The sequence below is a fragment of the Diplotaxodon limnothrissa genome, linkage group LG5, assembly GCF_057381915.1.
Source record: "Diplotaxodon limnothrissa isolate DT_005_m linkage group LG5, D_limnothrissa_male_GT1.1, whole genome shotgun sequence".
Taxonomy (NCBI): domain Eukaryota; kingdom Metazoa; phylum Chordata; class Actinopteri; order Cichliformes; family Cichlidae; genus Diplotaxodon; species Diplotaxodon limnothrissa.
The window spans coordinates 24,730,539-24,743,349 of NC_140600.1; the positions used below are offsets into that span (position 1 = coordinate 24,730,539).

Consider the following 12,811-nt stretch of genomic DNA (forward strand, 5'->3'; position numbering starts at 1 on the left):
CGATCCCAGGCTGCCTCCTGGCTGCATGCCAAATATCCTTGGGCAAGATACTAACCCCATGTTTGCCTACTGGTGGTGGTCAGAGGGCACGGTGGCGCCAGTGTCCGGCAGCCTCGCCTCTGTCAGTGCGCCCCAGGGTGGCTGTGGCTACAATGTAGCTTGCCATCGCCAGTGTGTGAATGTGTGTGTGAATGGGTGAATGACTGAATGTAGTGTGAAGCGCTTTGGGGTCCTTAGGGACTAGAAAAGCGCTATACAAATGCAGGCCATTTACCATTCATTTCTCTTGTAAGGAAACTTTCGAGGCCAGTTTACTCTGCATGATTCTCAGCCTTTAAATTTTATTGAGTCTTATGTGGTTTTGGAGCCAGCTTTGGAAGTCTGAGAAAATTACCTTAATGCTGACATTTTTATGCCTTAATTAAAGAGCAGACAGCAGAGACAGGACAGTAAATGAGAGGAGAACGACGCGGGGATTGAATGACACACACACCAAAAAAAAAAAGGCTGGAATCAGGACTCATATTATGGTTCCCGGTCTGAAATGTCATTTTTGCTCTTGCTTCTGCTTACACTATTTTGATATTGCTGGATTTTTTCCTCAGTCTGTTTTGCTAAAAATTGCTCTTTTCTGACAGCATTATTGCAATAAGATTATTATATAAATTCATTGAAACAACTGAGGACATCTTTCCCATCTGAACATGAACCACGTCCTGGTTCAAGGACTGGTGCTTCCTGCACAGACCCTTCACCTCAACCAAACACCTTCAGTATAACTTGAAATGAGGCAGCTCTCACAGATTTTAATGCTACATTAAGACATTGCTGCATTGTTTCATTGACCTAATACCTTTAGCCAAATACTCTGCTTTAACATGTATGGAGAATAGGGTTCAGCCTCTTATTTCTCATAAGCTACTGTAGGCGGTCTTAAGAGGTGATTACAGTATTCACTTCCTTGCAGTGTTTGGCATTTTGTACTCTGATGGTCATTTGATTTATGTGTGCCTGTCTTGGAGTTAATGAGTATGCCCTGCTAAGAATAAACTGAAGGAGATCTGTAAACAGACTCTGGAAGCAGCTGAATGATTAATTTGACCAACAAAACTACTCTAAGTTATAAAAATACCAGTTTCTAGTTTCCAGGGAAGGATTTGTGCTTCTTAGTGCAGTGTGGGGAATCTACAGGGAACGCTGGAAACCTTTCTACCCTTGAGGCTTCATTGTGAAGATGTTTTCCTTCAGGCTGCCCTTGAGATCTTTACTGTCTTACCTGTACCAGTTTTCATTTGTTTAATGCTCGGAATAGCAGAGAGGAAAATTAAGAACCTATTTGAGTGAGGATGTGTTTATTTCATTAGCAGCCCCAGTAGCAGTTTGCAGATTTGCACATGATTGAATTATGGGAGCATTGGGAATTAACACTTGCATCTCTGCATACATCTCTAAGCTTAATATTTACAGGTTGTGATGTGTGTTTCCTTTATTTAGAGAAAGCTGATGTAACGAGTCATTTATGACTAAATGCTTGCAAAACTAATTGCAGTACATTCCCATCAGCCTCAGCTGTCCTTTGTCCATTAAATACTTATCCAGTTAGGGTCATAGGGCCTCTGGAGCCTACAGTATCCCTGCTAACAGTGGACAAAGGGCTGGGCACACTCTGGAGAGGTTGTCGAGGTGCATCACACGGCTCACACAGAAACAGGCAGACACTCACACTCACATGTACACCTGCAGCCCTTTTTAGGATTCATCAATTAATAGTACCGCTCTCTCTCCACCACAACAATCTGGTACAATGCCCACATTACTGTTGACAACTTTCCATCTCATTTTCCACTTATTTTCCAATCTCGATACTCCTTCTCTTGGGGCGGCAACTCTTCTCTCAGCCAAGAGACAGACATCTACTGCAAATCGTACACTCAAATCCTCATCCTGGCTGTGTACACATTCAGCTTAAATACACATCGGTGCACCTTGAAGGTCACGTTGGTGAAATGAACAGAACCATTTTATCTTGAAAAAGGCAGAGAAACCAGAGTTTTCAAACACAGACAACTTTATAACGAGTAATCTCCCTTTTTGAAAACGGGAGCCAGCATCACAGTCAGCCTCTAGTGTCTGTACTGCCTTCAGGAACGCTGCCTGGGTAGTGGGCACGTCTTCAGACTTTGCTTCTTCCACCAACAACCTGATGGTCAGGTTCATTAGCTTCTCAAACTGCCTGACAATTCACCGCCTGAGATTATACAAACTCTGAGCCTACAGTGTTCTTCCCTGGCTGTGCAATGACTAATCTAAGTACTGTTTTCCCATCTTGAGTCACAGCTTGCTATGAATACCTTGAGGCGAATTTAAAGTTCCTCTCCAAAGCCTCCTCAAACTCCAAGAACTGAAGCGAGTTAAAGACCTCATGGGCACGAAACTCAGTCACGTCTCCTGTGCCTCTTTACCCCATGAAGAGGACAGGCCGTTGATTTCTCCCTGCCAGCCCACCCCACTCCGAGCTATGGAAGCTTGCTTCAGCCATGGATTTTTTGTTTTTTTTACCCATCCATGAGTCAAAATTTCAGGTTATTATTTTAGAATTTTGAGTTAGGTATCTCAAATGTTTGACTTCCTAATACAAACGTCCAAGGAAATAACTTAAAAATTGGGAAAATAATTATGATTTACTAAGTTACTAAATTTTGAAAAAATAACTCAAGATTTTAACTTATGGATGCTAGTTTGTTTTTGTTTCGTTTTTTCATCCGTGGAAACAAGCTTCAATAGGCTACTGAGCAGTCTTCTCCAGAGCTCTCGTTTCTCCTGAGAGATGTGGTGTTCCTGAGCTTTCTCCTGTTGCTCGTTCCCTGTGGATTCCAAGTCAAGACCTGATTTCATTAGTATACTTCCCAAGATTGTGGCTACTAAAACTCCACTTTCTTCTCAGGATCATTGTGGCTATTTATTTCTGCTTTGTTCTTGTTCCTCTTTGGTGATCTTCTCTAGCTGCTGGATATGCAGGATCTTGTGCAGGCGGCTGTTGATGAATGTATCCATCTTTCAGAATCATAGAGGGGTATAGATTTCACACCCAGGACCTAAAGCAGGTAATCTAATAATCAGCACTTTGGTGTTTTGATTCCTGGCTGCTACATTTGCATGTTAAAGTATACTTTTGCAAGATACTGAACCCCAAGTTGCTCTTTAATGCCTTCATCTGAATGTGTTAGATAGAAAGCACTTTGAGTGCTCTGAGTGCTCTAGTAGAGTAGAACAGTGCTGTATAACAATCAGTCCATTTACCAAATATCCTCAGCTCCAAAAATGTTTCAGGATCAGGGAAACCGTTTGCTATTTGCCTGTTCTGCCCATCAGAAGTTAACTGGTGTCCATGATTCTCCCTAAACAGGTAAAAAGGATATGCTCCTGCTGTGATGGGGCTACAGCCTCCCTGTTGTTGATGTTGATGCCAAAGGTGGAGCCTTGTTGTGCATCTACTTTTTAACAATTTTAACTGTGAAAAAGTAAACAAATCAAAGAACTGCCACTCCTTCTCGTGTTATTAGATCATACACTATATTAATTTTATTAGATGTTTATGCTATTAGTGTCAAACACTAAAGGCCTTTCATCGTGAGACTTATTAGCAATACAAATACTATTCAGATCTTCTTTTTTCCACATATATAAGTTTGTTCATCAACCACCAGTTATGATGCATTTGAACTACAGTAAAACAGGATACAGCATATCAACAATAGACAAGGCGAATTTTTTTTTCTGGAGCTTATTAAATTTACTCTTTATCTTCATCCAGATCTGATTGCATTAGATGCAGCTCACTATCTAAACGAGCCAAACGTGACTCCTGCGCTGCAGGAACTGTGGAGATGAGAGTGAGATGCAGAAATGAGGGACGTGACGTGGACAGGGAAGAGACAGCTGCCATTCTGCCTGATCCAGCAGTTTTTCCTCATTCTTTAGGGTTTCAGTTCTGTGGGAATGTAACAAAAACAACAACAACTAATAATAATAATAATAATAATAATAATAATAGTACTAAAACCAATGATAATAAAATACAGAACCCATGTGATTTCCCTGGTGACGCTCCATAGCAAATCTACCATTTTCACAAATTTGCCCAAAATGACAGACACTTGCCCCAAGACTGTAAATAAACTAGTGTAAATTAATTCTCTGCCCAGCATAAAAAATTGGAAATCACTAACTCTGGATTACATGCTTTTTATTGACATTGAAGTATTAAATGTAATATATGGTTCCTTGATTAAAAGGTTTCAAATTGGGCTTTCGCCTCATCAGCGATATCAAAGGTTTGCCAGTGTTTCTCTGTGTTGATTCAATGTTAGCGGTTCATTGGTGTGTCAAAGGCTTGCCCAAAAGGCAAATAGCCTAATGTCAGCACGTGGACCAATGAGCACAGGCCTACAATCTGCAGTGACTGCGCGAGTCAAAAATTTTTTTCTGCATAGGGCCAAGTAGGTTTGGCTTGCTTTTTTTCACAAAGTCATCATTTTAAAACTGTATTTAAAAACATAAAAACATTTTCCATTTTGTATTTATTATGGTTATCCTTGTCTATTATCAAAATTTGCTTAATGATCTAGAGCAGGGGTGTCAAACTCAAATACACAGTGGGCCAAAATTCAAAACTGGAACAAAGTCGCGGGCTAACGTTAATATTTATTGAAAAAACAAATCTTCCTTTAAATATAAGAATGAATCTTTTCTTATGGACTCAAACAAGTTTTGCTGAAAAACTGAATATGGAACAAGCAAAGCTTAATTCTAAACAATATATATATTAGCTGTATAATACCAGTAGGCCTGCTCCAATAATAATTTGGTATGGCTTCGCGGGCCAAATGTAATTAGGCTGCGGGCCAAATTTGGCCCGCGGGCCAGAGTTTGACACCTATGATCTAGAGGGAAAATACTTTTTCACAGCACTGTCAATAGAAATGTTTGCCAGTCGACAAAACAAAAGATTATTTCTTCATAAAAATTTCAAATCAAGGTGCTAATCAATGCCAAGCCCCAAAAAAGCTGTTTTGAGGAAGAATGATGTCCTACTAGCTGAAAAAAAGAGCAAAGGCAGAAAAACATCATGACATCAAAGAGCTGAAGTGTGTGAAGGTAAAAGGATTTCCTGTAAAATATTAAATATGATGCTCTTGTTTGAATTCATGTGTATCTAGTGACGAATTACTTTCAAACACAAAGCTTTGGATGTTAAAATGTGTTACATGTTAAAAGGATTAAATGTCCTGCACAGTTCTCAACCCATTCAAGTTAATACTCAGACTTTGGAATTAAAATGATATGGTTAATTTTACGTTTAGCCTAAATGAACATCTGGTGTGTTGGTCTAGTGCAGTTATAATATAGATAAGCAGGTATCTGTAAAGGAGAGATGATGTGACAGTTTACATGGTGCATTTAGTACCTATTACCCACATTAAGAGGCTGATCTCAGATGGTATCCAGCTGCTGGCTGTGAGCACAGCTGCAGTTGCTTCTCCTGCAGTGATGAGAGAAACTGTGGATGAATGAATATAATGTACCTGTTGGTGATGTGCAGGTGTAAATTTCAGTGGGGATGCATGGGACATGTATCCCTTCCAAAACTCCTTATGTGAGCAAAAACAGGTAACACGCGGACATTCAAGCAGGTCAGTTTCCTCAAACAAAACACACAAAAGTAGTCTTAGCCCTCTCGCTCCGACACTTGATGAAACCAATGAAACAGGACAGAGGATCGAAAAGTAATTTGTGCCTGTATATCCGTGTTTACTCAGGGATTATGTTAAATGATTCGTAATCAATCCAGAATGCCTGAGAGTCTCGCTGCATCATATTTGAATTCATGTTTTTTTGCTGCCCTGTGGATGATTTTTGTGATTTCCTGTACATAAATGAAGCTCTGGGAAGTGTTTACTTTTAAGAGAACAGTATTGTAAGTACAGTAAGTGCAAAGTGCAGACTTTTGTTATTTGGCCTGTTAAAACATTAATATACCTGACATTTTTTATTTATGTGGATATAGTACATGATTTAATTGTTTAGTACATTTGTTTAAATATTTAGGAATGAATATCATGTGGATAAACTTTATTTTGTTCCCAATTTTAGTACTTATTCAGGAACATGTAAATGTATTTAAATTGGTATAACCTGTTAGTGTAATGTACATAACAAAGTCATAATAGAATAACGTGATTTTTATAATCCCCATGTATTGTTCCCTATATGCCTCTGTGTCATCAGTATAAACAATGGCAGTAAGAAAAATAGCTTTAACACCACATTTAAACAGCTCTGCACAGCATCATTATCACTTTGACCTTGAAGGTGAGGTCTAAGGTCAAATTTGACACATTTTAAATCTTTATACAGTACTGTCTAAGACTATTTGTCAATTTTCAACCAGTAGTCATGAAGCTGACCTTGAAGACCTTGGTGGATCTAAAACTAAGTAACAAGACCCCACTTCACACCCCTACAAAGCTTGATCAGCATTCATTCAAACTTTTTGAGCTGTCGTGTAAGAACGTGAATGACACTCATATATGCATGCAAACGCTGCAAAAAAAAAAGGTCTGTGGCCGAGGTTAAAATTCACCAGAATGCAACAAATGAATGCAAGAAATCAAAATGTGTTGAGGGAGGACCCTCAGACCTCCTATATCATGTGTGGACATGTATAGTTTGGTCCTTGGATGCTTCTCTCAGTGATGTGTCACCAACATACAGTAGATTCAATAGCTTAGCCAGCTTAATCCTGAAGGTATACGCTAACACTGCATACTGTCAGCATTAAATTAATAAAAAAGAAAAATGTTACAGCCACGATCGTCACATCTAAAATCACTCCAGCTTTGCACTCAGTCACAGACGCAGCGTGTCCTGGCAGGGGTCAGTGAGAAAATTAACAAACCAGGTCCTGTTGTTTCTTTCAAAGTGCAATGGGATAGACTTGCAAGACAGCGCAGAGGTTGTCCTCCAAATTTTTTTTGCAAGACTGCACTAACTTTTCACAAATAAATGCTGTTCTCATCGAGCTACACAACCACCTGATTTGGAGAGACACTGTATCCTTATCTTTGTCTTTGGAGATTTCCTTTGGTGAAAACGTGTCCAGTTTCTCTGGGGTATTATATTGCACAGTCAGCGGGGAAACTGGATAGTAATGCAGTACAGTGAGGCAAGAAAATTACAGGCTAGATACAGACAGGGGTTCAGTTATTTGTATGCAAAGCAAACTTTTGTGCACTGCTGTCCAAATTAACAATTAACTTCACAGTAATATGTTTTTTAAAATTTGCTAGCTCTCATCCTGACTGCGGGAGATACTGCTATTCCCTGGGTCTGTGTTCAATGCAGGCTTTTGTCCCTCAGCAAGATTGTGTTGTGTATTTATCTGGCATTGGTGTAATTGAATCGCAGCTGAGCGCGCTCACTTGGGATTGACTTGGATTCCTACAGACTTCCTTTCATCTGATTTGGGCCTTTTGGGATTGAAATGTGATATTTTTTGGAGCTTCCTCAAATTGTCTTGGCAGAGGCTGCCTGACTGGTAACCAGTGGTCTCCAAAGCAAGCAGAAGCAAAAGGGTTGTTTTCATATTTTTTCATCACTGTTCCTGGTGGGACAGCTGACTGAACTCATTTGAATACATTTTCCTGTAGATATCTGCATTATAGAAACTCTCTTTTCATATTTTGTGATGTCCCCACTCTTTTTCCCCAGAGTGGGGACATCATTTTATGACTGTTTCTTTTTTTCATATGCATATTATATTCTCCTTTCACAAAGACTGTAGCGGCTGACAAAACACCAACATGCCTCATTAGAGTTCATTGTTGATGTTGTTTTTGCTCCCGTGGGTGGCTACAAAGATTGTAATGAGCTGTCCACATCTCACAGTCACCAGCAGCGCTGGGCCACCTGCATGTGAGAGTGTGCGTCGCAAAATATACAATATCCTTCTGATTTAAATGATTGTATCTGAATATTTTTCAATCAGAAATAAATAACCCAATCATGCAAATGCACTGAGTTTTCCAAAGTGTTTCGTAAAGTTTTTAACCATAAAATACACCAGGGAAGAAATGAAAGACTGTGTTTCACACATGATTTTTCTGTTTTTTTTTTTTAAAATAGTGCCTTCACTTATTTACATATCATTGCAGACAAACAAGCAAAATGCTGATGTGGACCTGCGTGATATAGCTCATTACCTCTGTGGGCCCCTATCACTGGTGGAGTTGGAGAAAGGCATGTGTGATCAATCTTTGCACTCGATTTTTCTCACCCTATAGGCAAAATGTTAATCTTATGACATTTATTAAATGACAGCATATCATCTGCATGTGGAAACAGAAGACATTTAAGAAAATCGAAATTAAAAAATAAAAATAAACCAAAAAATATGAAAAAATGAGAAGAAACAGGGAAAAAATTGGGATTAATAAAATAAACAGCAATTAATATTTGGGAAAATAATAGAATTTTGCCTAATATTTTTGATATTACAACCTTTAAGTTAGGACACTGTGTAAAATGTAATTAAAACAGATCCATAATGGAAACCAGAAGACATATCAAATGTTTAAACTAAGATATTTTTCTATTTCATGGAAAAAAAATTTGGAATTTGATGGCAGCAACACTTCCCAGCAAAAGGCTGGAAAAGTAACTGATGCTAAAAAGTAAATAATTACAGGATCTGGAAAAGGCATTCGATTGGGTCCCCCACAAGCTCATTTGGCGATCACTACGAACTCATGGTGCCCCGGAAGCTTATGTGAAATGGACTCCGATGTTCAGCGGGAACATCACCAGTCTTCCCGTTGGCATCCACCAGGGCTCGGCCCTCTCGCCCCTGCTGTTCACCCTCTGTATGGACACCGCGATAGCTGATCTGCAATCACCACATCCATGGAGCCTCCTGTATGCAGATGATGTGTGCCTATCAGAAACAGAAAACTGCCTAACCCTGCAAACCCAAACACAAGCGTGGAAAGACCGGCTCTCCGAAAGCGGCATGCACCTGAACATCAAGAAGACTGAGTACCTTGAATGCGGCCCCCAGACCGACAGTACCATCACTATCAACGGCAAGCCGCTGACTAAAGTTGCCCAATTCAAGTACCTCGGGTCCTTTGTCACCTCGGACTGCGAAACTACCAGATGCCAGACTTTGTGTCAACACAGCATGGATGAAGTGGCGTCAGGTCAGTGGAGTCTTATGCGACAAGAGAATGCCAATCTATCTTAAGTCGATTGTGCGCCCAGTGGCACTCTATGGGTCAGAGTGCTGACCAGCGAAGACCAAACACGAACAAGCCCTTCACACCACGGAGATGAAGATGCTGAGGTGGCCTCTGGGTCTCACACGACTTGACCGATGTTGTCTGTAGCGATAAGAACTCCATTGCAAAGACAGCCCAGCGATTAGATCTGGGTGAAAACAGGCCACGAGGAAGACCAAAAAAGCGCTGGACGGACCGAATCAAAGATGATATGAAGGCTGCGAATGTTACACCAGAAGATGCCCTGGGTAGGAAGAAGTGGAGGAAGGCATGCAAAATAGTGGACCCTGCATCGCGGGATATAAACCGCTAGGAAGAAGGAGGTCTGGAAAACTTGGACCCTGTGTCCGCCAGACTAGAGAGGACACAGCTTGTTATTAGCTCTCACATCAAAAGACTGCATGTCTCCTGATGATAAGAAGTACAATGTTAATGAATAAAATTGCCAAAACTGCACCCTACACATCTGGAAAGGAACTGTCAATACTGAAAGGAAAATACAGGTTTCAGAGAAACACATGCTGCCATCCAGGTCTCTTTTTGGGAAATGTCAGTTTTGGCCGGCAGTTATAGGTTACTTCCAATAATATGACGCGAGACTGGAATAAAATATATCCATGGACTGGCACTTTACTAAAGAAGGCGCATGTTACTATCTAAATTAAAACCCTTCTTAACCATACTCCCCTAACCTGGCACACTGGTCTGCTCCAGGAGCTCTAAAGCAGGTAATTGAGCTGCTTTCATTCTTTTGCTCCACATCCTGCAAGAGGCTTAGGTTACTGACAAATAATTAAATGTAAGCAGCTCTAACTTTGGCTCTTTTCTGACAGGTAGGATGGCCAGTCCCCTTGTCTCTCCACCTTTACAAGCTGTCAATTTAATCCTACATTAAATAAACCCAATAAAGAATTCATAAGAACTAATGTGTGTTTTCTTTATTATACTTTTTTTTTAAAATTCCCAATCAATTAATTACTAACAATGCAAATGAGGTGATGGAACCCCTGGTCTCCATTACAGGAAAGGTCTTGCATATTTCAGCAACATTGTGTTGTTGAAATAACACAGTCTAGATGCTGAACTGGTCTGCCTGCATTCCAGTCCCGTAACCACCTGAAAACATTTGGCCTATTGTGAAATGAAGAATAATGGGACAACATTACTCTCCCCAAAGTCCAACAGCTGCTCTCCTCAGTTCACAGATGTTAACAGACTGTTGTTAAGAGAAGATGAGATGCTACAGACTGGTAAACATGGCCCTGTTCCATTTTCCTCCTGTATTGTACATTTTCTCCATTTAAACATTTGACGTGTTTTCTATGATCTGGTGTGAATTTCAAATGGTTTTATGAGATTTGCAAATCATCTCATTTTATTTTTATTTAGATTTGACAGAGCTTCCCAACATTTCTTTTAATTTACCTACAAAGATAAGTGGAAAAGTGCTAAACAAGGACAAAAATGTGTTCTTTGAGCCCAGACTGTTAATAGAAATGGACATTTCTCAATAAAATCAGATTCTTTTTTCATCATTAAAATTCCTCTTCAGACATCTTTTTTGCATTATTTAAATAGTCACAAACGCTCGGCTTCGCCTCGCCATGCTGAATACTTACACTTGCTATTGAATCCAATCAGCAATGTGAAAACAGGGCTTGGCATTGACTCGCTTACATATTCTTGGCAGAGGACTGGGGTGCGCTCTTGTGTATATGCTGCTGCCTTGTCTGGTTTGCTTCAATAAGAATATTAAAGGTGAAAGTGTTAGAGACTTTCAGAGGTACATCTCAGAGCTGAAACACTGTCAGAAGCATTGATCAAGGGTGTCAGCAGCCTGGAGATGAGATTCAGCCGTTTGTAATTTCACAAGGGAGAGGCAATAAGTTATTACAAATGGCTGAACAAATCTCAAATTCAATATTTCTTGGTGGGGTTTTGTGTTAATATATTTCTGTTTCTTTATGCCTTTGGCCAAAACCTGTGGCATTTCAAATAAATGTGGTATGTTGACGTATTCAGTCTCATCAAAGTAACGTAGAAAACCACCTGTTTTCTCCATCATCTATCACAGTGTGCGCTAGAATGTGCTGAATAAAAATTGAAAGTGGAGTAGAGAGGGGAAGCGGGTGTGTTCGTATCCCATTTTGACAGCGTGTCATTTTCAGCAGCAGCATGCCATTACCCAGCGTGTTTGGCCATCTTTGGGGCAGAGAGGTACACCTGGTAAATGTTGAATGTGAAATTAGAATCCAGTCATCAACCTCTGCCATAAACATTTTATTTCTCCCCTGCACCCACACATCCCCCTCTCATTTGATGTACGCCACGTCGCCTGCAGGGTTGCTGTGTGCTCGTAAACATGCCTCTCTTTGCTATGCTTCCACGGTTCAAGAGAAGGCTGCAAGGTGTGGCTATAAATCTTTGATAGTTCTGTTGAAAAGTCGACCTTGACTGTCATCAGTCGCTCTGTCAGTCTTGCCCAGATTGACCTCTTAGCCTGCTCAGTGGTGTGTGGATGAGAGAGAAAGCGATGCTCGACTCGGAGTCCCGATGGTTTCACATTACTACGCAGTGTGTAAAAACTCATTAGTTGATTATTCACTGACAGAAAATTACAATTAGGCCTGAAAGTAGTGATTATTTTGATTATCATGCAATCAAGTGATTAATTGTCTTGTTGATAAAATGTCATAAAATGTAAATCAGAATTTCTGGCAGCTTTTTTGTTTGTCAGTCAAAGTCAAATACCAGAACTGAACCGGTTCACTGAAGAACGGTGAGAAGCATAAGAAAAAACAGGAAGAAAATGATGTAGTCTTTGACCATGTAGTAGGTAATCAAGAAATAGAGCTAAATGATGATTTTAGTTAATCAAAGCTTACCATTTTCCTTTTTCCTGATATTCATAAATTTAATGTACAAGATTAAGTTGATCAGACAGATTAACAGTCATATTCCTCTAAGCACTGCCCAGCCCGTATAGAGTTTTTCATTACCAATATTTGTGATTTAAAAATATGTTGGACAATTATTTTTTTTCAGACACATGAAGGATAAACAGGTTAACATTTGATTTGTGCTTTTATTTATGAGTCAGTACTTACTGATATAATATAACAATACATGTTAAAAATGATCTCATTTATCACAAAAAATATTTTTTGTATACAGCTGCTTGTTCTGTTGAGATCAGCTGGTTGTTGTTTGTCTTGTTCCAAACACTTGCTGCCAACAGGAAATTTGCAGGGTCCCTCTGGTGGACAAACAATGCAACATCAACACTCAAAACATGGTTTAAGGGTGTTTCTTTCAAGGTTGGCTGTCTGACAGAAATTAGTTGGACCCAAAATGACTCGGAAAAATGAGGAATAAACTGAAAACAGCTTTACAAAATGCAACAAACATAGAGAAGGCAAGGCCGAGGAACTTACTAGGCAAAACTGACCATAGCGCACACAAGATCGGAGAATGTC

At 39.8% G+C, this 12,811-nt stretch overlaps 1 protein-coding gene across 1 annotated transcript in view; it reads left to right on the forward strand.

Moving 5' to 3' along the window:
• kaznb (kazrin, periplakin interacting protein b) overlaps nt 1–12,811 on the forward strand; it is a 137,281-nt gene that overhangs the window by 16,581 nt on the left and 107,889 nt on the right. The window lies entirely within an intron of this gene.